The following is a 23,732-nucleotide window of genomic DNA, read 5'->3' as shown; positions in this document are numbered from 1 at the left end:
TTACTAATATTATTATTATTATATTGGGCATAATAACAATAATTATAATATGATTTAGTCATTAACAGATTATTATATGAATATTATTATTATGAGCATAATAATTACATGGTTGATTGATATAATTTATATTATTATTATTATGAATAAATTTTTAATTATAATAATAATAGTATGGAAAATTTCTAAAGACCACTACAACCCTCTATTAAGAAAAGTTTAAGGGCAATTAGGGAATATAAAATGTGAGAATAAACTGACTAGTTCTCAATTTTTGAAATTAAAGGAAATTTAGCTATATTTAAAAAAAAAGTTTTCTATTTTCGTGTGATTTGTTGGGAGGGATTCCACCAAGCAAGTTTGTTTCCTTTTCATTAATTTAAACCACTGCTAGGGTTGCCCGTTGTATGAGAAAAATCATGGAAAGGGCATAGAAAAGGTAGAGAGGTTTTGGTGAGTTTTCTTGAGATCCTAGAGAGAGAAAGTGAAGATTTTTGGTTTAATACACTTGGAAAAATTATGGGCTTCTGTGAGTGTTCTTTAGTGTCTAAGAACAACATTGGACTTGACAAAATTTATGTTTTTGGAAGATTTCGGATCTAAGGGAACATGAGAGGTTCTGGGATTGTTTGAAGTGTTTAGAAATCTTAGAGAGACCCTAAAAAGTGTTTTGGATGGGAACAAACGGATCAAAAAGTTGTGAAACAAAATTATGCATTTTGACTACCATTTTTTGTGGTACAACAGGGACGGGGAAGAAGGTGGCGATCTGGCTACTTTGCTTTGAATTTTTTGTGCTTCAGGGGTTGGTTGAGGAGCTGGGATCTTTGGGAACAACTTCCAACCAGTTTGGGGTGTAAAAATTAAGTGGAAAGATGAGATAGAATCTGATCGTCGACGAAGAAGTAGAAGATTTCGACGAGCACGGTAAAATCCAATTTCCATGTGTTTTTCTTGCGATTTTCTTCTTGTTTTGAATATCTTAGGATTGTGTGATGCTCTGGAATTTTTTGTTGGAATTTTCACTTGTGTGTGTGAATTTCTATGAATTATTTGGTGAAATAATTAGGAAAAATAATTATTTTAGTAGGTTTTGATCAAGTAATTATGTTAGTAATTTTTATACGGTAATATCATCACCACAGCCACTGTTGATAATTATTTTGAATTTTTTCTTGTGTATGTAAATTTCTATGAATTATTTTGTGAAAATAATTATTTTAGTGGGTTTTGATCATGTAAAAAATTGATAATTTTATATGATAATATCATCACCACAATCACTGTTGATAATCATTTCAGATTTTTCTTACAAATGATTTGATTTTTGGTTTAAATTTTCTTGCTAATTATAAGGATATATAATTAATTAAATATGTTTGAAGTTTCTAAATTTTTGTAAAATTTTGGGACCATATAATCTGATTTTTGAAATAGAAAAATCATGTTGAAATTGGTTTCGAAGCTATAGGTTATTGAATTGCTATTTTTTTCAAGTAAATGGTGATAATTAATTCTTAAGATAGAATTTAAAATAATTAATTAAGTTATTTTAGGAGCTGTTAAATAATGTTGAGTGTGGGGAATGATTTTTGAAACATAATTGAGTATAAGTTTTAATTGGTAATTAGTTTATAATTTCTATGCTTTAAAAATGTGAGTTTTGGCATCAAAAATTGAATATTATGCATGATTAATATTCCAATATTTTGTAATGGGGTTAAACTAATTTTGAAACATTTTCAAAGTTTAATAAGGGTCATTTTGGTTGTTATATGAGTTTTAGGGAATTAATTAGTTATTTGTGTTTAAATGAGAAATTGTTGGAATTTAAAAATATAATTTTTGTAATTATATTTTTATGTCTTAAATAAACTTTTGATGGTTTAAAATAAATTAATTTACATTAATTTGACATAAATAGCTAATTTTAGACTATAATGGTATTTTCGTAAATATCACGTAAAAAATTTATGTATGAGTACATGCGTAACATTGGAATGATTTATTATGGTCTAATTAGTGTTTAAAACTCATGCATGGTGGTTTTGATGTTTGGTATTGTGTTTGTAGACCTAATATTAAAATTTGGGTCTTGTTTGTGTATTGAGACTTTGTTTTCAATACTTGAATGAATTTTGAATTTCGATACCGTCTTGTGAGTGTTTAGAGTCTCAGTTATGACAAGGAAACTCAACAAGAAGGTTTGGGAGGTGAAAGATTTATTTATCGCAAATAAGTTAATAAGAGTAGACACCTATGCACAGTGTTTACACTAGGTTACTTGTCAATCTTGTTATAAAATTGTTAGGTTAATGAGATGTTAGGATTGATGATTGCTTGCTTATGTATGATTTGAAATTACGTTATTTGATGTCTATGTTTAGTGCATGAGTTACAGTTCTGGCTGCCAGTGTGCTAATAACACTTGCATAGATTTTGTTGTTATCATGGGTGAGAACATTTCATGATAACTTTTGCACTGTGTGAATGTCATGTGTGCGAATAGCATGTGGCAGGGCAAACTATATTACACGTCTGATCAACATGATTGTAAGTCATATGGTTGCATGTGAGAATAATGTGCAATATTGTGATTATTGTGATATATGTGAGTATTGTATGCATGTATATATATTTATGGTTGTGATATGTGATTGAGAATCTGGTTTTACCTTAGTTGGGAGGTATTGTATCTAAAAACACGAGTTCAAACGTCTTGTTCGAGGTATAGCTACATGCACTTAATGAAGATTGTTAAATCATCGAAGCTTTTTACTAGCTCCAGGATGAGTAGATTTAGCTAACCCCAATTGAGTTTAGCTATTAAAGGACTATCTAGTTCGAGTCAGGCAAGTGCTATGGAGGTTTGTTGACACAGTTTTTTTTTTTATCAACATGGGATTTATAATTCCAAAATAGAGAGATTAAGCTTACAGTAAACCGAATGTAAAGAAATATAAACACACACAAAATTTACGTGGTTTAGTAGTTAAAATCTACCTAGTCCACGAGTTACTATTATTGATCTATTTAGGAACCCTAGACAAAATTGTTTATGACAATTTCAGCAGAGTTTTCGCATAAAAAATTTTGATCTCTTTTATCATCCATTCCCCTTGTATTTATAGGGAATTATGATGGACAATATTGGGTAAACGTACTATTAATGGTAACGTACAATATTGGGAAACTTCCCAAATTAATGGATATTTGAATATCCTAGTTAAGCCCATTGTACTTTACATCAACCAATAAATGTATATAATGATTGCGTGCATTTATTGCGCATATTGGGCATCCTAGTCTGTAGGGATCGTTCCATGTGCGTTGGTTTTGAACCAACCCGAGCTAGATGCCATTCTCGAGCTGGACATGACTTGAACAGGATGGCTTGACTTAGATAATACTCGGGCTTGATGCAGGCGATCTAGACACTGGCTACCTCGATCTCTGTCACTTGCATCTCTAACGGTCTGGAAGATTCTGAGCTATCTCGGACTTAGTAACACATCCTCGGAGCTGATGGTCTGGAGTTAACAAAACATCTCCGAAGTCTTGCCTCATTTATTCATTTTTCACTAGCTGTACCCCCAGCTAGATAGTTGAGCTCATATTTTAGGGTACAACATTTTCCCCCCAAGCCCCTGCTCGTGCATGACATCATTTCTGGCACGCACAGTAGGGGCTTTTCAGATTCTATTACGAGAAAATGTGCCCACTCACTCACTCGAGTACAAGGCACGTGTCTACTTGTTATTGGTGCCTATTCGGGTTTCAAGTACTATGATAGTTGTCTGGTCAACCTTTTTCCACCATTTGGTTGATTTAATTCTGACCCTTGGATCACTTATAGCATTAATCGCACAACTCAAATTTGTCCATGAAGTTTACGTATATATAGAAGGGAAAAATTTGTATTTAGCCACCTTTGCATTCAAAATCTTCCTTTTATCTCTCTTCTTCTCAAAATATTCAAACTCTTTTAAATTCTTTGCTTCCCATAAATTTTAAAACCCTCACGATTGGATTTTTCAGGCATTTTCTGTTCTTCCTTCACACGTCGAATAAAAATACAATTTGTAAGTATTCTCATCCCTGGTTTAAATTTCATTTTCTCATTTTTCAATAAGATTTTACAAAATTTTCCATTGCATTTTCCTTACTTTGGTTCTGTACGAGCTTAGTTTAGGTTTTTACTAGGTCCAAAATAGTAGCACTAGAAACGATTAGAATTAATGCACAAAAAATAGGTCATTTTCTAGGTTTTGTGGGTTTAAAGGATGAATGTTTGAATTTCTTGGTTAGAAGACTCAAGGGTTTTAGGTTCAGTTCTTAGTAGCATAAGGCTTATGGTATTGGAATGGTTTTGCATTAAATCGCTTTTCAAAACCACTGTGTCTGACACACGAATCCTGAAATTTCAGCAACTTCCCGAGATTTGGGTGCGTGAACTAGCGACGCGCGTGGGACCACACATCAGGGTATTAAGCTTACAGTTAACTCATAGATGCCTTAGGTCAAGTAATAAAGGCTTAGAAGTTTAGGTCGCCCTTCCTTCCATTATTAGAATTAGGTTTTTTTTTTTAATTTTCTTTGTTTGGGTGCTTTGAGCCTGTTTTGTTTGGGTCTTTTAGGCCGAGACATTTGCCTTTGGTCTTTACCTCTAGGTTATTTTTTATCCTCAATATAACTTACATATTTTGATATATGTTTCAACTTGTTATATCTAATCTTTTTTGTTCACTCACCTTTTCTATCAGGTATTTATGTTTATGAACCATCAAAGTCCTTATACATCCAAAAAGTTATAGGGGTAATTTTAGATCGATATATTTTTCCTGATGGCTCACCCAGTTAATTTCTGGTTGATGACCTAGTTATTTCCAGGAGTTTTATCGGCTAGTTGCATATACCTGTTAGGGATCAGGCCTTGGACCTGATTTAGTTCAAGGATTTTTGTACCTAGTTAAATTCTAGGACTTTGTTTGTTATGCTTTGAGTTTTCTTAACTTAGTTCGTATTCGGAATTTCTTTGAAAACTCGAGCTTTAAGAAGCGTAGAGTAATCAATTTTTCAAATTCTAAGTTGCAAAAATTTTAGCCTAAATTTTCTAAATGTATCAAAGACTACTTGAGGGTTATATGCCCCCTAAGTGATCAGAATTTATAAGTATTCTAGATCACTTTTACATAATCAACTCATGCTCAATTAGAAGAATAAAATGAAAAAACTAGTACCACGTTAAAAAGACATAACAACCTTTTTGATATTCAAATTCGAACAAAATTATATGGCTTTTATAAATAAGCCTTACAAAGAACAAAACACATTAGATCAAACAAAGACGTCCTATTACTAATAATACTTCTTGAGATGTAGAGAGTTCCAAGTTCGTGGAACCAATGCTCCACTTAGCCAAGCTAGTTTAAAGGTTCCTTCACGTAAGATCTCCATGATCTAATAGGGTCCTTCCCAATTCGGTCCTAGTACACTGTCTTTGGGGTCATTGTTAGCTAGAATCACCCTTCGGAGTACCAAATCCCCCAGCTCGAGTCTCCATCCTTTGACCTTTGAATTGAAATAACGAGTTACTCTTTGTTGATAATGGGCAAGATGCAACTTAGATTCTTTCCATCACTTTTCAATTAGGTCCATGGATTTAGTAAGAAGGTCATGATTCTGATCCTTCTTGAAGGTCCTTCGCCTTTATGACATCACTAGATCCTCAAATGGGAGCATAACCTCACTTCCAAAAGTTAGAGAGAAGGAAGTATGTCCAATGGAGGTACGATGTGATGTCCTATAGGCCAAGAGCACTTACGGGAGTAGGTCAGGACACAAACCTTTAGCATAATCTAGTCGTTTCTTTAAGTTCGCCTTTAGGGTTTTGTTTACAACCTCGACTTGCCCATTTTCTTGAGGTATGCCACTAAAGAGAAACTTTTTATTATGTCGTACTTCTTGCAAAAATTCGTGAATAGGTCATTGTCAAATTGAGTTCCACTATCAGACATAATATTCTTTGGGAGTCCAAAATGGTCGATTATACTTTTGACAATAACATTTAGTACTCTTTTATTTATGATTTTGTGCTGAACCTGGTAAACGAACAAATAGGTGGTCTTTCCGGAAATGTGAAACACTCAAAAATGAAAGTTAGATAAAGAAGTTTGAGTCTTTGAGGTTATAGTCACCAGAGGCTCGGCCTCAACCCCCATAGTAAAATACTCGATTGTGATAGCTGCATAGCGAACTCCTCATTTTTCAGTAGGCAATGAGCAAATTAGGTCAATCCCCCATATAACGAATGGCCAGGGCGAGCAAATAAGTTAGCTCCATGGGTGCAGCTCGGGCAATGGTGGTAAAATGATGGAATTTGTCAAACCTGAGGACATACAAGGCCAAGTCCTTTTTCAACGTGGGCGAGAAATAACATTGCCTTAGTACTTTTTGAGCCAAGTTTTACCTTTAGCGTGGTCCCCACAAAATCCTTCGTGGACTTCTCGGTGTATAACATGCGCTTCCTCAGGCAAAATGCACCTTAGGTGGGGCAAAGAATGACCTCACCTGTAGAGAATCCCCTTGACCATAGCGTACAGTAGGACCTGATACAACAGTTTTTGCGCATTCTTTCGATCTTCTAGCAGCTGTTTGGTCATGAGGTATTCAACTATTGGAGTCATCCAGGTCAGTTCTTCACAAATCACTCCGACCTCCACTAGCTCTTCATTGATGCTTGGGTTATCCAAGAATTCTATGGGAACCAAATTTAATGTGTCCACTTCTTTGGTTGAGGCGAGTCGGGATAAAGAATTTGCATTCGTATTATGCTCGTGGGAGACCTGTTCAATGGAATAAAACTCAAATTCTGACAGTTCACCTTTAAGATTAGCTAGAAAATATGCCATTTTGATTCCTTGAGCTTGGTATTATCCTAATACCTAATTAACCATGAGCTGAGAATAACTAAAGCATTGAATTGCTCTTACCATAGAGAATTGCTCTAACTGGAAAGGTCGCGGCCTTAAACTTGTTCGTATCGAATACCACAGAGAAATGTCTTCCCTTCTACAACTTGCACAGGGAAAATAGACGGTTTGAATGGACAAAAGAATGCGAATAGGCATTTCGGGATCTGAAGACTCATATAGTTGAGCCCCCCAATGTTATCAAAACCAGTTACTTGGGAATTTTTGTACTTAAGCCTAGCAAGTTTAAGAGAAGAATACGAATGCTTCTAGTAAAAGCATTGAATTGCTCTTACTTTCAGCTCCTTCGCTACCCAAACTCTAAGTAATAATGTCTCGTACTCTGCTTCGTTGTTGGAAGCATCGAGACCAAATTTGAGAGTCGTATGGAAGCAATGACTTTAGGGTGAGATTAGGATTATCCTAGCACCAAATCCATTCTCGTTTGATGATTCGTCAATGAAGAGTTTCCACAATTCTTGAACTGGTTCCCTCATTGGTTCGTCCTGGAACCCAGTACATTCAGCCACGAAGTCAGCGAGCGTTTGGCCTTTGATTGTTGTTCGTGGTTTATATAGTTTCTTCAACTGACTGAGTTTGATGGCCCACTTTAACAAATGTCCCAATGTCTCAAGCTTTTGTAAGACCTGCCTTAAAGGTTGATTGGTTAAGATGACAACGCGAGTTTTTCAATTAGAGGATATCTGGATTCAGCTCCTAGAAGCCTTTTACTCACATAATACACTAGTTTCTGTGTTTGATTTTCTTCTGGAACTAACACAGCGCTGACCATGTTTTTTGTTACGGCTAGGCATAAGTACAAAAATTCCCAAGTAACTGGTTTTGATAACATTGGGGGGCTCAACTAGATGAGTCTTCAGATCCTAAATGCCTATTCGCATTCTTTTGTCCATTCAAACCGTCTATTTTCCCTGAGCAAGTTGTAGAAGGGAAGACATTTCTCTGTGGTATTAGATACGAACAAGTTTAAGGCTACGAACTTTCCAGTTAGGCTCTGTACTTCTTTTTGTGACCTTGGTGAAGGCATTTCTAATAGCGACCTGATCTTTTCTGGGTTTGGTTCGATCCCCCTTGTGTTGACTATGAAGCGTAAGAACTTTCCTGACGCAACCCCAAAGGTACATTTCTAGGGGCAGCTTCATGTCGTACTTTCTTAGCACACCAAAAACTTCTTCCAGATCGAATTCATGGTTATTGGCAGTCTTTGATTTGATGAGAATGTCATTGACATACACCTCCATGTTCTTCACGATTAGGTTGACGAACATCTTATTGACCATCCTTTGATATGTTGCACAAGCATTCTTTAGCCCGAATGCCATGACCTTGTAGTAGTATACATTATGTTCGGTCATGAAGCCGGTGTGCTCTTGGTCCACAGGCTTCATCGCGTTCTGGTTATATTCATAATGCACGTCCATGAAGGAGATGAGCTCGTGGTCAGCTGTGGCGTCAACTAGCTGATTTATTCTTGGTTGTGGGAAACAATATTTAGTACAGGCTTTGTTGAGGTTGGAGAAATCGATGTAGGTGTTGGGAAATATTATATAGGTTCTTTATTTATTTTCATGTAGATCTAATATTAAACATATTAATATGAGATAACCTAGAACATGTTTCTAAAATTGAATTCAAAGAGAAATAATGATAAGAATACTTACATTATACGCATCGGAATGAATGAGTCATTCCTTCAACTTCTCTAATCCTTGTTTCCTTTCTGTTGCAGAGTATGTAGAGTCCAAGAACTTTACTAAGCTAGTTAGATAGTAGCAGTAGTAGCAGTAGCAGCAGCAGTAGTAGTAGTAGTAGTAGTAGTAGTTATAGATTTTATAAGTTTAACCTATAGTATAAGAATATTAATTATAACATAAGGTTTGATTAATATAGCTGATTATGAAGATGATATTTATTATACAATAAGGTTTAGATAGAACCAATAAGATTATGACACTTGTCATATGTATGTTTATTGAGAAATTAAGTATTTTTGAGGAATAAATTATTTTTGAGGAATAGACTCCAGTATATTCGCTAAATTCCCATTTATACCCCTAAGCTCACCCCGAGCCAGGTATAAATCCCCGCCATGACTTTTCGCCACTTTGCTCGCTAGGATCGTCTCGAGTCACAGATCACAAATATATCCACATAATAATGTGGTCTCAACATTAACCTACCAATATACACACAAATACACAATTACGCTCTCAATGAGCCAAATTACCATAATGCCCTCACAGCAGAGTATATATAGTCCCATGCACGCCTTTATCATCATATAATAATATGACCCACACAATCATGCATATAATCATATAATAATACAATAAATCAATTATGGCCCTCCCGGCCTCCTAATCAAGGTCCTAAACCTTATTAGGAAATTTGGGTCGTTACACGTCCTCACCATATAAGGTCGGGTATCCAATGCATCCCCGACTAAGGGTCTCGCTATGCGAGGCCGAGTGTAAGATACCCTTCATTAAGGGTCTTGTTATGCGAGGTCGGGTGCGCAAGGAGCCCACACCTGAATGCCATCGTGGGACTATGGGATCTCACACCGAGATGCAAGGCGCCCTTCATCGAAGGACTATGGGCCTCGTGCCAAGATGCAAGGCACCCATCATTACGATCCTTGTTATGCGAGGCCAGGTGTGCAAGGCACCCGTGCCTGGATGCTACCAAGGGACGATGGGCCTCGCGCTGAGATGCAAGGCACCCCTCATTGAGGGCCTCGCTATGGAGGCTGGGTGAGCAAGGCACGCGCGCTTGGATGCTGCCGAGGGATTATGGGCCTTGCCTTTCATTGATGGCCTTGCTATGTGAGGCTGAGTGCACAAGGCACCCGCGCTTAGATGCCACCTAGGAGTTACGGGACTCACGCCGTGAGCAGTAGATACCATTATGCGCAAGGGTCTTGCTATGCAACGCCCGACACCCCTCTATGCATCAAGGAGACCCATGCTACCTTGTTGAAGAATCTATAAGTCATTCAGCACTCAGCCAAATATAACAAAACTTGGAGCAAAGGTGTATCTTGAACATGTTAGAACAACCATCAGGTACAAGTTACGCGTACTGGTACGGAATGTACAACCATATGGAGGATTGAGGTGTGACTCTAACATCCGTATCACACATGTAATGGTGGTACGAATTATTACATATAGTGGAGGCACTACCTACACACCTCTGACCATATACTAGGGCCGACACCACAACCTTTTGCACCTCTACATCTTGTGCCACTACCCTGACAATTTACCTATGTATAATCTTGTCCCGTGGGACCACAATTTATCAGTATCCATTAGAGCTCAACTATAAATAGATCTTCACCCTTCCAGCAAAGGGGTTGGAAAATTCATTGTATAGTCAGGGTATTAAGCAATATAAGAGTTCTTGCCCCATTGTTGTTCTACATTTTTCTTCTTCAAGTTCTTTCTAAGTTCATTCTAAGTTATTTTCTAACTAAGCTTTGAGTTTTTCGCCCTAACATCATTGACGATTTCATACCATCAACAGTTTGGCATCGTCTGTGGGAAGAACACACATCATTTAGTTCTTCCTCATCTCATTTCATCCAAGTAACATGCCAAGGAATTCAAAATGCCTTAGTGACACAAAGGTCCATCTCGACGAACACCAACTCCAAGTGGCAGGTGCTCCAAGTCCACCAGGTCAAGGCAGATTGAGGGAGGCAACCCCTTCTATGGAGACCCTTGCCGAAGACACTCATGTTCAACCAGTGGCCCCCGAGAGGACCACAGAACTATTAGGAAAACATTTTACAGGATTATAAAATATTTTCTCGTATGTTTCATATATTAAACAAATTAGCATATAAAACATCCTAGAAACATGTTTCTAATGAGTTTCATAAAGTAAATAAAATAACAGAGTTTAAGAATCTTACTTTTACGCAGCGGATATTAAGAATCATTCCTTCACTCTTTAACCCTTGTTAATTTTTGTCACTGAGTAATAACAAGAGAGTGAACTAGATCTTCAAACTACACTGTCTTGCACAATTTCTTTTGATCACATAGACTAGGGTGGGCAATTCTCAACACATGTGATGGGAAAATATGGAGAAGAAGAAAGAGTATGTTGGGCGGCCAAATTTTGTCTTTTGTGTCTAGTTTTTATTTCAGAGAATATAGGCTCTTAAAAAAAGCTTTCTTCTCCCAAAAACCCTAGACTTAAGTACCTATTTATAGCAAGACTTTAGGGTTAATTTTATTTAATTAAATAATTAAAATTACAGCTTAAAAATGCCCTATATGGCCGAACACCACAGTGTTTTCCAAACCTTGAGATTTTTTCCATTTTATAATCAAAGCATAAAAGCCTTTAAATTCAAAGTACTATTATTTTCTATAATTGTATAATAAAACAAAACCTTATTAATTAATTAAATAAATATAATATATATATTAAAACCTGGTTTCGTACGTTTTATATGAAATCTATAAAGCTTTATTAAAACTTTATATTTGTCATTATAATTATATTTAAACAATAATTAATTAATTAATAATTAAATCATTTATTCAAATTAACTAATTATAATTTGAACCTTGATTTAATACTGTTTACCAATTTGATACCAATTTGTCATAATGAATAAATTTTCCTAAAGTTCTCCTTTCTTCTCTAAATTTCACATCTAAGTAAAATTGTCCAAAATTGACACAAAACAATTTTGACAATCCTAATTGATAATTAAAACAATTAATCGAGACTATCCAGATGAATTAATCAAAGACATTTTGGGGACCATTGACCAATGAAGTCAAACTCCAATAAGTTACCGTAAAATTATTATCGAATAATTTGACTACCATATTAATTCCTCATGACTCCACTACAGATCAGAATTGCACTCTTGAACTTATAGAACGTTTTACACTTAAAGTAAATACGTTATCCATTGTTACAATCATAATTTTTCACTCAATCATCTATTTATGATCTACAACTGAGTCGGGTACAAATTACTATTTTATCTCTCCTTGTATTTTATCCATAAATACCACTAAGTTCCTTGTAAATGATATGTTCGTGAACTTTAATCACAAAAATGAGTACTCAATCAATTAACGCGTTGAACCAAGCTATAAGGTGATCATCATTTCACTTCTTCATCTAGAAGCTATAGATGTTCATATCTAAGATTAACACTCACATTCAATTATACTACCAAGTCCCCAAGACGTAAGCAGGGGCTAGTCCGTATGGTAAGCTTGTAACGAAAAAATCAAAGGACTTAAATAATACAATCAGTTAGAATACTAACCACTCAAAATTGAGATTGAATTGACATATAGTCTACTTTATGATATGACTATATTAGATTATAACAGTACATTTACTTATCTATCTAAAGTCAATATTGTTCGAGTTCGATGTAACAAATACATCTGATCTTATCTACTTTGCTAATGTTTTGGAAAGAACATAACACTACAATGTGTAAGTAGATCATATCATAGATTGGCAAGTCAGTGTAAATCCTGTGCACTGACTAATCTTAGGACAAACTGTAACTTAGTAGATAGCCAAGACCATTACATTGTGTGTTTTAAATAGTGTTAGACTCTCTAAACGGGTATCTTGGCCGTTTAGAGGGATAACCATTTTAAATAGTGTTAGTAAATGTATAACTAAACGTGAAATAGTGTTAGTAAATGTTTAAATAGTAAATGTTTAAATAGTGTTAGTTTTAAATAGTGTTAGTAAATGTATAACTAAACGTGAAATTTTGGTCAAAAGGGATAACCATTTCATTAAAATGTTTAATTTCATACATAGGATCCCAAAATAATATTTAAAAGGCTAATTACAATTCAAAAGTTACAACAAGCCGACCTTAGCGGCAAAACAGGGTTTGACCCTAGTTCCTCTGAGAAACTCCGATCGTGGTGGTCGAGCAACCACATATGTACATGTCGCCAACGAAACTCTCCAACTCATGCATGGTCCAGCTTCCCTTTCCCCTTACCAGCACCACAAAGAACCTGTGAGCCGAGGCTCAACAAGAAAACTTCAACATGCTCATAAGCGATTAATAACAAATCACAAATAATAATAATAAGCATGCCTAGTAGTAGTAACCATACTCATGCTTGCATTCTATTAAGATAAGTGACTACAGTGTCACACTGGTGGCCGTTGCCCTAAATACGTGACCATTGAGTCACCCCGGGGCCGGTGCCCTAAATAAATGACTAATAAGTCATAGTGGGCCCCCGTTTCCCTAAGATATGGGACTATAGAATCACCCCGGGGCCCACTGCCCTATCCTCTATATAACCAGCCTTAGAGCTGGCCCAGCGTACCTAGCGCTTTAATTTTCCAAATGACCATAGGGTCGAGCAAGCATATATCACGCTCCTGATTAGGTATAACCATATCAACCAGTGCTCAACGCGCTATTGCTGCCCTTGACTTATAAGTCAATGCTTTCGACCAGCGCTCAATGTCCTATTACTGTTCTTGACTTATAAGTCAAGCCTTTTTAGTCGGATAATGAAAACAATCATACATTATTTAACATTTATCCAGATACAGAGCATTCAAGCATACTTAATCAAGCAATCTCCTACATAATCATAATCATGCTCATTCATAAGGGCTTAATCCCTAATCATATCTACATTTAACAACCAGGCCAAGCCCTAATCACATATATCACATATTTGGTGAAGTTTTCTTATCTCTGGTCCAAGCACAAGTTAATTAACAATGACCCCCGACCACAATCCTATCCCGAGCCCAATCAGTACCTTAGTCACAACTATAATAAGAGATATCCATTAATATCGAATAAATACAGACTTCTGAACTGAGTCCTAGTATCTGAGACCTCGAATTCTACTAAACTGGGTAGTAGAAACCTTCTCGAGCCCTAATGTTTGAATCCTCACACTCAAAAACCTTTTAAGGCCAAATTTCTCAACTAGCATCGCGACACACCCTTCAAGGGCTGCAGCGCGATTTAAGTCAGAGAGCCCCCAGCCTAAACTCCCAAGGACACGCATCGCAGTGTAGTCCACCAGGTGTCGCGGTGCCAAGACGATTTAGGGAATCGCCCTGACTTCTGGGTTCATGCGAGCCGCGTCGCTCTAAGATCAGGGCCGTGGCGCAACCTCGTGAACATAGTTTTTTAAACACTTTCTCCAAGCCAATTCCCTTAAAATTCACCCCAAAAGGTACCAAACCCATAATTGAGTCCCAAAACATCATCAATACATCACAGGCAGCAAAACCCAACTCAAAATCAAATCATAACACCATCATAATCACAAAATTCAAGCAAAGCTTAAAAAACTTAAAAACCAAAACTCTGTTACATGAAAGCTCGAATTACCTCTAATAATATCGTTTTCCAGCTAAATTCCCAATCTATAAAGCTTCTAATCTTCCCTAGAATTGCTATAATTCTAATCTCGTTTGAATCCAAGCTCTAAAACTTGAGTTTCCTTCGAAAACACTAACAAACTTAGAGAGAGAACGAGAGAGAGATGGAGAGGTTAGTGTTTTCTGAGTAAATGAATTCAGCCTTATCCTTATATTCGAATGGTCCCAAATGACCAAAATTCCCCCACTCAACCCACTTCTCTCTCAACACCTCATAAGGGAAAAAATGTCATTTCCACTCTCTAATCCCTCTCTATACCCAAATCTCCCCAAATAATTCTGCTAAACCCAAAATATTGTTATTTCTCCCGAAATACGACTCATGCTACAATGAGTCCAGTGACTCTGCAGATCACCCAAAATACCTCATTGCTTACCTCGAGCTGTGTATTACTCCCCATTGTGACGAAACCACTAACTTGCTCCCAAAGATTGTCTCGTGCCAAATAACTCAAATATATCCACATAATAATGTGATCTCAATCAATATGCACCTTTATATTCACATATGCCCTCAACGGGCCAAAATTACAAAAATGCCCTTCTAATAAGAAACGAGCTCACATGCATGCTTAATACAGATAAACATGCCAATATAGTCATATTATAATATGACTCACATAATTCAGGTAATACATAATTAAATAATTTATTGCCCTCCTGGCCCCTTAATCAAGGCACTAAGACTTATTAGGGAAATTGGGATGTTACTGTTATCCCCTCCTTGCAAGAATTTTGTCCTCGAAATTTTACCTGAACAGCTCGGGATACTGATCCTGCATGTTGGACTCTAATTCCTAGGTCGCCTCCTCGACCTTGCTGTTCCTCCATAATACCTCAACCAAAGGTGTGGTTATGTTCCTCAGGACCTTGTCCTTTCTGTCTAGTATCTGGATTGGTTGTTCTTCATAGGAAAGTTCTACCTACAGCTCCAGATCTTTGTTACTCAATACATGAGTCACATCTGATACATACTTATAAATTGTGGAGGGCCAAAAATGCCGGAGGTAAGGCCAATTTATAGGCCACCTGACCAATCCTCTCCAAGATCTCAAATGGTCTTACAAACCTAGTGCTCAACTTGCCCTTCTTTCCAAATCTCTTCACCCCTTTCCATGGTTAAACTTTAAGGAAGACATAGTCTTTCACTTGGAACTCCACGTTCCTGTGCTTTGGATTTGCATAACTTACTCCAGGACTTTTCAAAGTCCAGCACGCATGCTCTCAACATTTCCTCTAATTTCTGTATCGTCCTCTCAGATTGTCCATCTGTTAGAGGATGATAGGCGGTACTAAACTTCAGTTGTGTACCCATAGCCTTCTGCATACTTCCCCAAAACTTGGAAGTGAATGTGGGGTCTCGATCTGATACAATCGACCTCGGAGCCCCATAAAGGCGCATTATCTCTCTCACATAGAGATCCTGCGTACTGATCAATTGTATAAGTCATCGTCACTGATAATTAAATGAGCTGATTTAGTGTATCGATCCATGATAACCCAGACCAAATCATGTTGACCCACGGTCCTGGGTAACCCAACCAAAAAATCCATTGTCATATCCTCCCATTTCCACTCTGGGATATCCAGAGGCTGTAATAACTCTACTGGTCTCTGATTCTCAGCCTTAACCTGGTGACATGTCAGGCTCTTAGCCACATGCTCAGTTACATCCCTCTTCATCCCAGGCCACCAATACAAAATCCTTAGATCCTGAAACATCTTCGTGGTGCCTGGATGCAAAGAGTAAGGGGGTAGTATGAGATTCATTCAAAATCTCTCGTCTTATAACAGTATCTATAAGAAGATCCGACCCTTATACTTTAGTAAGCCCATATCTGATACTTAGGAATTTAGGATTGCTCATAATTCTAAGTCCTACTACGTGTTCTTTCTCAATATTTAACTCTCTCAAAGTCCTTCTTGCAACATGTATTTTTTGGCTGGTTTGTGTTGGTGTTGTAGCTTGTTGCAGTAATTAGCTAGAAAAGGAAAGCCAGATTTGTTCTGTTCTGCTTCTAGTTTTATTGATGTTGTTGTGTCTACCATTTCTCTTGCTTCTGATTGTACATTTAGGTTTGCTTCATCTATGTTCATTCCATTTGTACTTCCTTTGATAATTCTAGATATGCATGTGCTTTGGTTTCCTCTGTTTTTACAGCTTCTTTCACTGCTACCATTTTCAACTTTTATGTTGGATGACTAATTATAAACAATGTTTAGTAAACTCAAATTTTTTTTTTGGAGCATGGGATCCAGGAATAGTTTAGGTTAGTGATAGACTTGATAACTTAAGAATATTTAGTGATTTTTTATGAGAATCTTTGGTATGTTGATATTTAGTGTTGGTATTGGGCCTTTTGGCCATGGTTGGCTACTTAGGATTTCTAGCTTTTTTTCTGTTATGGATTTCCTCATGATGAGCTTTTGGTTATTGAGGAAAAACAAATGGTTGAGTTTTGAATTAAATGTTGGTTTCTGTGTGTGATACTAGATATGCATTTTTTTTTAAAACTACATAATTTAACAATGAAGTGTAGATAATCACTACAACAAAGTGAAGTAATTGTCACTTAAAGTTCTTATTTTAATACTTTTCCATAAAACTTGTGGAAAGATTTTAAAGCAAGACCTTATTCTGTTTTGGGATTGACTGTTTTAAATTTAATGGCGCATGATTGAATTATGAAAAATGCTAAGAGACTAAGATAATTATCTATTGATTTATATATATATATATATATATATTTTCTTATGCTTGGTAAGGGTCATGTTTAGTGAGGCTTATTTTGAAGCATGTTTTCTTTTTAGACTCAACCCTGCTACATGAGCTATATTCTCAAGCAAATATCTTGTCTTGAAAAGAATTTGGATATCAGATTGGGTGTAGTCACCATAGAAACTAAACCTGGTCTAACTGTAAGTCTTCTATATATGATATTAACTGGAAATCTAGCTTTCTAGAGACTAGAGAGATATTGATTACTGCTAATTCTTCATTTTGTGTTACAGGAAGATGACATGCAAATCATTAGAGATTTGATCGACTCTGCTATAGTAGATAGCAATGTTCAGGGTGGTCTGAGATGGCCCTTAGGGAAGAATGTTTCTGGTGATAAATTTTATGTATGTTCAGTCAGGCACATAACCCGTAAAGTATACAAAAATTCATCGTTGAAGCTGAAGATCAGAAGGTGAGATTATAGTTTTTAAGTAAAGACAAAATGGATCCTTTTAATTCAAATTGAAGAATTTGACCAGAATAATGGTCTGTCAAAAAACAGGACATCTCTTGACTATCCAAGATGGGGAAATGGAATACAGAGTTTAACTTATGTGGTGAGCTTTTCCAATTCGATCTAATCTTTTTTAGATGTAAATTATGCTATTTAATTTGTTACAGTAACCTTGTTATTATGAACACTTAGAATCTTGTGCAACTGGGATATCTGACTGAAACTAATCTAGATTTCTGATGTTTTGACAACACTAATTAACAATTGATGATTTTAAAACATTGGACAACATGATGGATATCAAAGCACCAAAATTTCCCCCCTAACTTTTCTTTCCTGGTTGTGTTTTGATAACAGAGGAAGTGAAGTCCAAACATCGAAAGATTACCTATGTTGATCTTTACTAGGTGATTATCGTTTGTGTTTAGAAGCTTTGTCTGTCTCGGGCAATAATAATCATTATTCTAAGAAAAAAAATTGTGTTAGTTGAACAACAATTTGTTATGAATATGATTAATAGATAGTTGCTATCCTCTATATCTGTATAAACCTTAAATAAGATGGTTTGATGTAAAATGCTACAATTTATCTTCAACGGTCATCTTTGCTGTATGTGACATTTTCTATTAATAATTTAGAACCATTCCAATTGTAAGAATGTGGCATAGTCATTATCCCCTTATATTTTCTAAAGTTGGACCATATATGGGTAGTTAAATATTTAGTGTAAATTTTCTGTGACCCTAGCATATATTTTTTCTTAGTTTCTTAAATTGTTTGTAGATGTGCATATAGCTTCAGCTAATCGACATCAATATTTCCATTTTATAGAGTTATTCAATTAAGTTATATTCTGTTATGTTTGGTTTAGCTTGCTGGGGTTGTTGCTGTTGAGGTCACTAGAGGTCCAACTATTGACTTCGTTCCATGAACAATCTTCAAATAATCAGGTTAGACTCACTGACTGCTAATTCAATATCCATTTCTTTGTTTGCTGGATCAAGAATTTTTCTTCTTCTTTTCTCTATTGCAGTAGAGAAAGAACACACATAAGAAATTACCATAATTCTATTAAATCATAGCACTATTTAGGCACTTGTTATGGAAAAAAAACACAAACTGATCAACCAAGTTTGCCATTCTTTCTAGTTAAGATCAGCTCGTTCATGTGCCTCACTTGAATAAAAGTCTCATGATTGTTGATTGGACTTTTATAGCCTTTACATACTCTTTAAAAACTACAATGATACACATATCTGATTGGCTTTAAGTAATTTCAATGGCTTCAGTTTTATGATTATGTTGATATATTTAATGGTCAGAACTGTTAAATTAATGTACCAAGAAACTTTTGCTCATTTATGTTTTTCTATTCTTTGTATTTTGTATGCACAAACTTATGAATGCCTTGGTGTCTAATGTAGTTGGTTAATTGTGTGCTTTTGTTTGATCAATTAGAACTCTTGCATGATATTCACTCGAGTACTTTACAAATTTTAGTATTTGCCTTTTATTTTTTTAATATCTATTCATTTCTTCAAAAAAAAAATGCATGCTTTGACCTTTGAGCTGTACCAAAGCTGATGGCCAACATGATTTGATAGGGGGCGTACATCTCATTCATTTTCTTTGCATTTTGACAAACGTTTGTAATGTTCCTTGCTTTTTTTGGCAGTGGCTTTGAACTTAAAGCACACTCTGCTGCTGGGTTTTGTAGCTTAGTTTATTGTGGTGTTCTATTTGTGTTTCTCTTTTATGAGTTTCTTATGGCTTGTTGGACTTAGTCTAAGTACATAGTCATGCTCTTTATTTAATCTCTCAAACTACTTCAGACTAATGAATTGGCACAACCATTTATGCTCTTTATTACTTGTTTTTAACGAAGCCTAATCACAACCATCTAATTTTGGATGTCCAGTTCCTAGTGTCACCTCCAGCTATCCAACTTTGAACAGTTAACAGCTGCCACCTCAACCTCCAGGTCCACCTCCACATCCAGTTATGCCCCAAGGTCCACCTCCAGGTCCACTGCCATACGCTTCGTCTTGGAGGCCTGAGTCCAGTTCGTCTGAATTCCCTCTTGTGCAGGTTTGGATTTTCTATTTCAGATTTTAAGAGGAAAATTACACGCTATTATGTGTGAGCTTATGTCTTGTATATCAAATTATTTTCTTCTTATACATATCAACTCTCTAATATTGACATCTTATGATCTGTCATAATGATTGTGATGAGAGCTTTAAAAATATCAATGTACCTTAAATAGTTTTGCAAAAATTACAAACACTTTCTGGCATTTTATTTTGAATACTTTTTTACTTGATTGGGGTTGGAGGAGCTTTATGTCAAGCTGATACAGTCATGTCTTGTCTTATCTAAATGCTATTTTCTGATTATTTTTTAATTTATAAAATATGTGCTGAATCCCCCTAATAGAAGAACTAGAAGTGCTTATTTTTCATCTGTCAAAGTAGCCAAACATTGTTGGTATAGATGCATCTGGTCACTATTTTTTGAATCTCTTCAGTTTTCCTTCTCATTATTATTGATAATTATTCCCTTTCCACTTCTCATACAAAATGTTCAGACTACAAAACCATATGTAGTTTGGTTTTGCTCTAATAGGTTTCAACTGATGTTTTTTCGTTGGGATTGTTTATCACGAATCAAGTCAAACTTACCTGTGGTACCTGCTATCATGATGCTTTGGTTTAGGTTTTGTTGATATTGTCAGCCTTTTCCTGTTATGCTAAATTGCATTTTCATTGCTTGCAACTTGCCATACCACATTTCTGGGCTTGCCTTTCCCAATACCTTCTTTCTATTCATCCGGTTGAATTGACAGTGAGGTTTCCTTAATTTTGTTTTTAAAGAGAGCAAGAGTTTTAACGTTGCTCGCCCATTGTTGAACTCAAGGTGTATCATGTGCTTCTCTTTAATTAAGGTATTATTAAGATGAGTAGATGAGTTTGTGTGTTAGTGGTCCGTTTTAAGGCCCTGTAATATATATAAAAAAAGATATGTATATATATGAGAAACAATGCATAATATTTTTACATTGTCAGAAAAGTATTGTCTTTAGATTTTTTTGTGACTGAATGAACATTTTTTATTGGTTGGTTAGATTAATAATTTATTTTTTGATTAGTGCATGATTATTGTTAAAATGCAATTCTTTAGGAATTGCTTGCCAGTTTGCTTGATTTTTTTTAAAGTTGTACAATTTCTTTTCTCTTCTAAAAAGTTGCCTCATGTGTATACATTGAGTGTCTAATATGGATGATCAATGCTATATATGTGGGTTTTATTTTTTTTTTGGTTTTATTCATTTTATTTTAGTTTTAACTTTATGTTTTCTCTGTCTCTCTCTGATCTGCAACTACGAAGAAAATCACCCAAAACCAGTTTTTATTTTGTGGTATATATATGTATTTGTTTATATATATATGATCTGTAGTTGATAAATATATGAGATTAGTAGTTGGTTTTTGTTTTTGTTGATAAATAAATATGATTTATAGATTTGTTTTTGTTTATATCTATAGTTTTTTTTTTTTTTTTAGATCTGTTTAATGGAGTGAAAATTTGAGACTTTGGTGGAAAAATATGTCTAATTTGCATATGATTGCCATTAGTTGCACTGATTTAAGTTGGTTTTGTTATATTCTTGGTTTTCCAACTTTAAAGCTTGTGGTGCTTTCTTACATGATTTGTTATGTTTTGCCGGTTAAATTTTTTGTTGTATCAATTTTATTCTCTCTTTTTTGTGTCTGAAAGGGGAAAGTTTTTGGGTTTTCTATGTAAATTATTACCTGTATCTTAGTTGGAAACTTTGATCATGATTTTGAGCATGAAATCTATACATTTCCCTCATAACCTCACTTTATACATTGTGATACTTTTCAGCTTAGTAGTAATTGTGAATAGGATGATTTCTTTCGGTTTCCATATAACTGCCATATTGTTTGTCTCTCACTATGAATGATATGATATTTCATGACCTCATTAGTTTTTCTTTTATGTTTTATTTACCAGATTCAACAAGTGAAGTGCAAAAGAAAATCTGATTTGGAAGGCTTTGGTGTTCTTACATTTGGAAGATCATGAATTCCTACTTTTACTTTTGAATATGCAACTGTTTAAGAATATTTTGTTGACTATTGTGAGAATGTTTTGTTTATGTTAATTAGGTAGTGTTGAATATCTCAAGACTTTTAGATTGTATTTTAGATAATCTTGAATGTATTTTGACACAATTATTTGGTTATATGTGTTATGAACCATATAATTGGTACTCAAAAATATATTTGTACAATGTTAAGGGTGTCTTAAGTATATTAAATGAAGTGGGTTTGAATTAAAGCAATAAAAAATAATTATAATGTATAGGTTTATATAATAATAATTCAAGCTTATCCAAATATTAGAATAATACAAAAAATGTGTTATTGTATCTTTTACAATAACACTAGTTTATAAGCATAAATTATGTTATGCAAACTATTTTCTATAATGCAGAAAGTGTGTTATTATAAAGTGTATCATAAAATTACTTTATAAGTACAAAAAAGTGTTATATAATCTATTTATAAATAGCATAATGAAATACTTATCTAACTATTAAAATAACGCAACAAAAGTGTTATCGTAGGCTATACCATAACACATGTCTATAACTATGGAAATTATTATGCAAAGTGTGTTGACCTACTATAACACCGCTTTCCTTTACACATCAAAAACTGTTATGGTATATATTTGATAATGCTTTTTCAGTCTTATTGAAAGTATTTTTTGTTGTAGTGGGAGGCACTACCTGCAAATCTCTGACCATATACCAGGGCCGACAATACATCCTTCTACACCACTACGTCCTGTGTCACTACTCTGACAATGTACCTATGTACAATCTTGTCCCCTGGAACCACAATGTATCAAGAGTCATGAGAGCTCCACTATAAATAGATCTTGACCCCTCTAGCAAAGGGGTTGAAAAATTCATTGTATTCTCAAGCTATTAAGCAATATATGCGTTCTTGCTCGATTGTTGTTCTACATTTTTCTTCTCCATGTTATTTCTAAGTTCCTCCTAAGTTATTTTCTTACTAAGCTTTGATTTTTCCGACTTACATCGTTGACGAGTTCTTACCGTCAACATAATATATAAAACAAAACTAAATATTTAATAATTAAAAAATTAGAAATATGTATTTATTAAATATATTAATTTAAATTCAAATACTATAAAATATAATATTATAACTAGATATTTATTAATTATATTAATATAAATTCAAATGTTATCAACTATCATTATTATAATAATATATAATACAAAACTATATATGTTATCCCCAAAACTATATAGCAGAGTAACGTGGTCACAGTAAAATTTTCTTCCACTTATATTTATTTCTTGTTTCCATTGACCGGGTTTTTGCTTTACTTTTTTGTAGATCCAGCCTTGTTTAAGCAGTTCAACACTCCCTCTCCCCAAAAGAGGAAAATCGATGAAGGTAACAACTTGAATCCTCCAAGCAAGGTCACGAAGACTATACTACCCAACCAAGGGAGACCTTCTGATCAATTAGTCACTATCCCACGTGTACTGACCTGAATTTACTGTTAAGACTAAGTGCCTGGATTACTGTGCCTGGAGGGCATAATGGGTTATATATGTTGAATTAATTGATTAAATGTGTAATGTCCCAAATTTGATAATTAAGGCTGAGTGCCTCGACTACAGTGCCCGGTGGGCCTAATTTCGAATATATGCGTGATGATGTGTTTTATATAAATTATGTGGTAATGTGATTAGACATGCATGATTGTGTGTATTAAATATGATTGTGGGCCCATTTTTGTAAATAGGGGCGTGTTTGTAGTTTTGGCCCATTGAGGGCATAAATGTAAAAATGTTTGTGCTATGAGCAAGACCCCAGTGTTATGGGGGTATATTTGAGATGCGTAGTCTGAGATGATCCTAGGGAGCAGATTAGCGGAATAGTCACAATGAGGTCAGATACCCGGCTCGGGGTGAGCCTAGGGGTATTTTGAGAATTTGGCATGTGTCGTGGGT

General features: G+C 35.1%; 1 long non-coding RNA gene across 3 annotated transcripts; it reads left to right on the top strand.

Moving 5' to 3' along the window:
• The first annotated feature begins 257 nt into the window (after positions 1-257).
• Positions 258-22,014, top strand: LOC133804834 (uncharacterized). Of its 3 annotated transcripts, none has more exons than XR_009878655.1 (7): positions 258-927; positions 17,430-17,611; positions 17,702-17,756; positions 18,011-18,060; positions 18,525-18,603; positions 19,572-19,741; positions 21,689-22,014. It is a non-coding gene; the product is annotated as an uncharacterized LOC133804834 (long non-coding RNA). The 3 variants fall into 3 exon arrangements; XR_009878654.1 differs by lacking the exon at positions 18,011-18,060 and adding an exon at positions 17,229-17,336; XR_009878653.1 differs by lacking the exon at positions 18,011-18,060 and having other exon boundaries at positions 261-927.
• The last annotated feature ends 1,718 nt before the right edge of the window (positions 22,015-23,732 follow it).

This window comes from Humulus lupulus, chromosome X (assembly GCF_963169125.1).
Source record: "Humulus lupulus chromosome X, drHumLupu1.1, whole genome shotgun sequence".
NCBI classification, from domain to species: Eukaryota; Viridiplantae; Streptophyta; class Magnoliopsida; order Rosales; family Cannabaceae; genus Humulus; species Humulus lupulus.
This window is presented reverse-complemented; position numbering and strand designations above follow the sequence as displayed.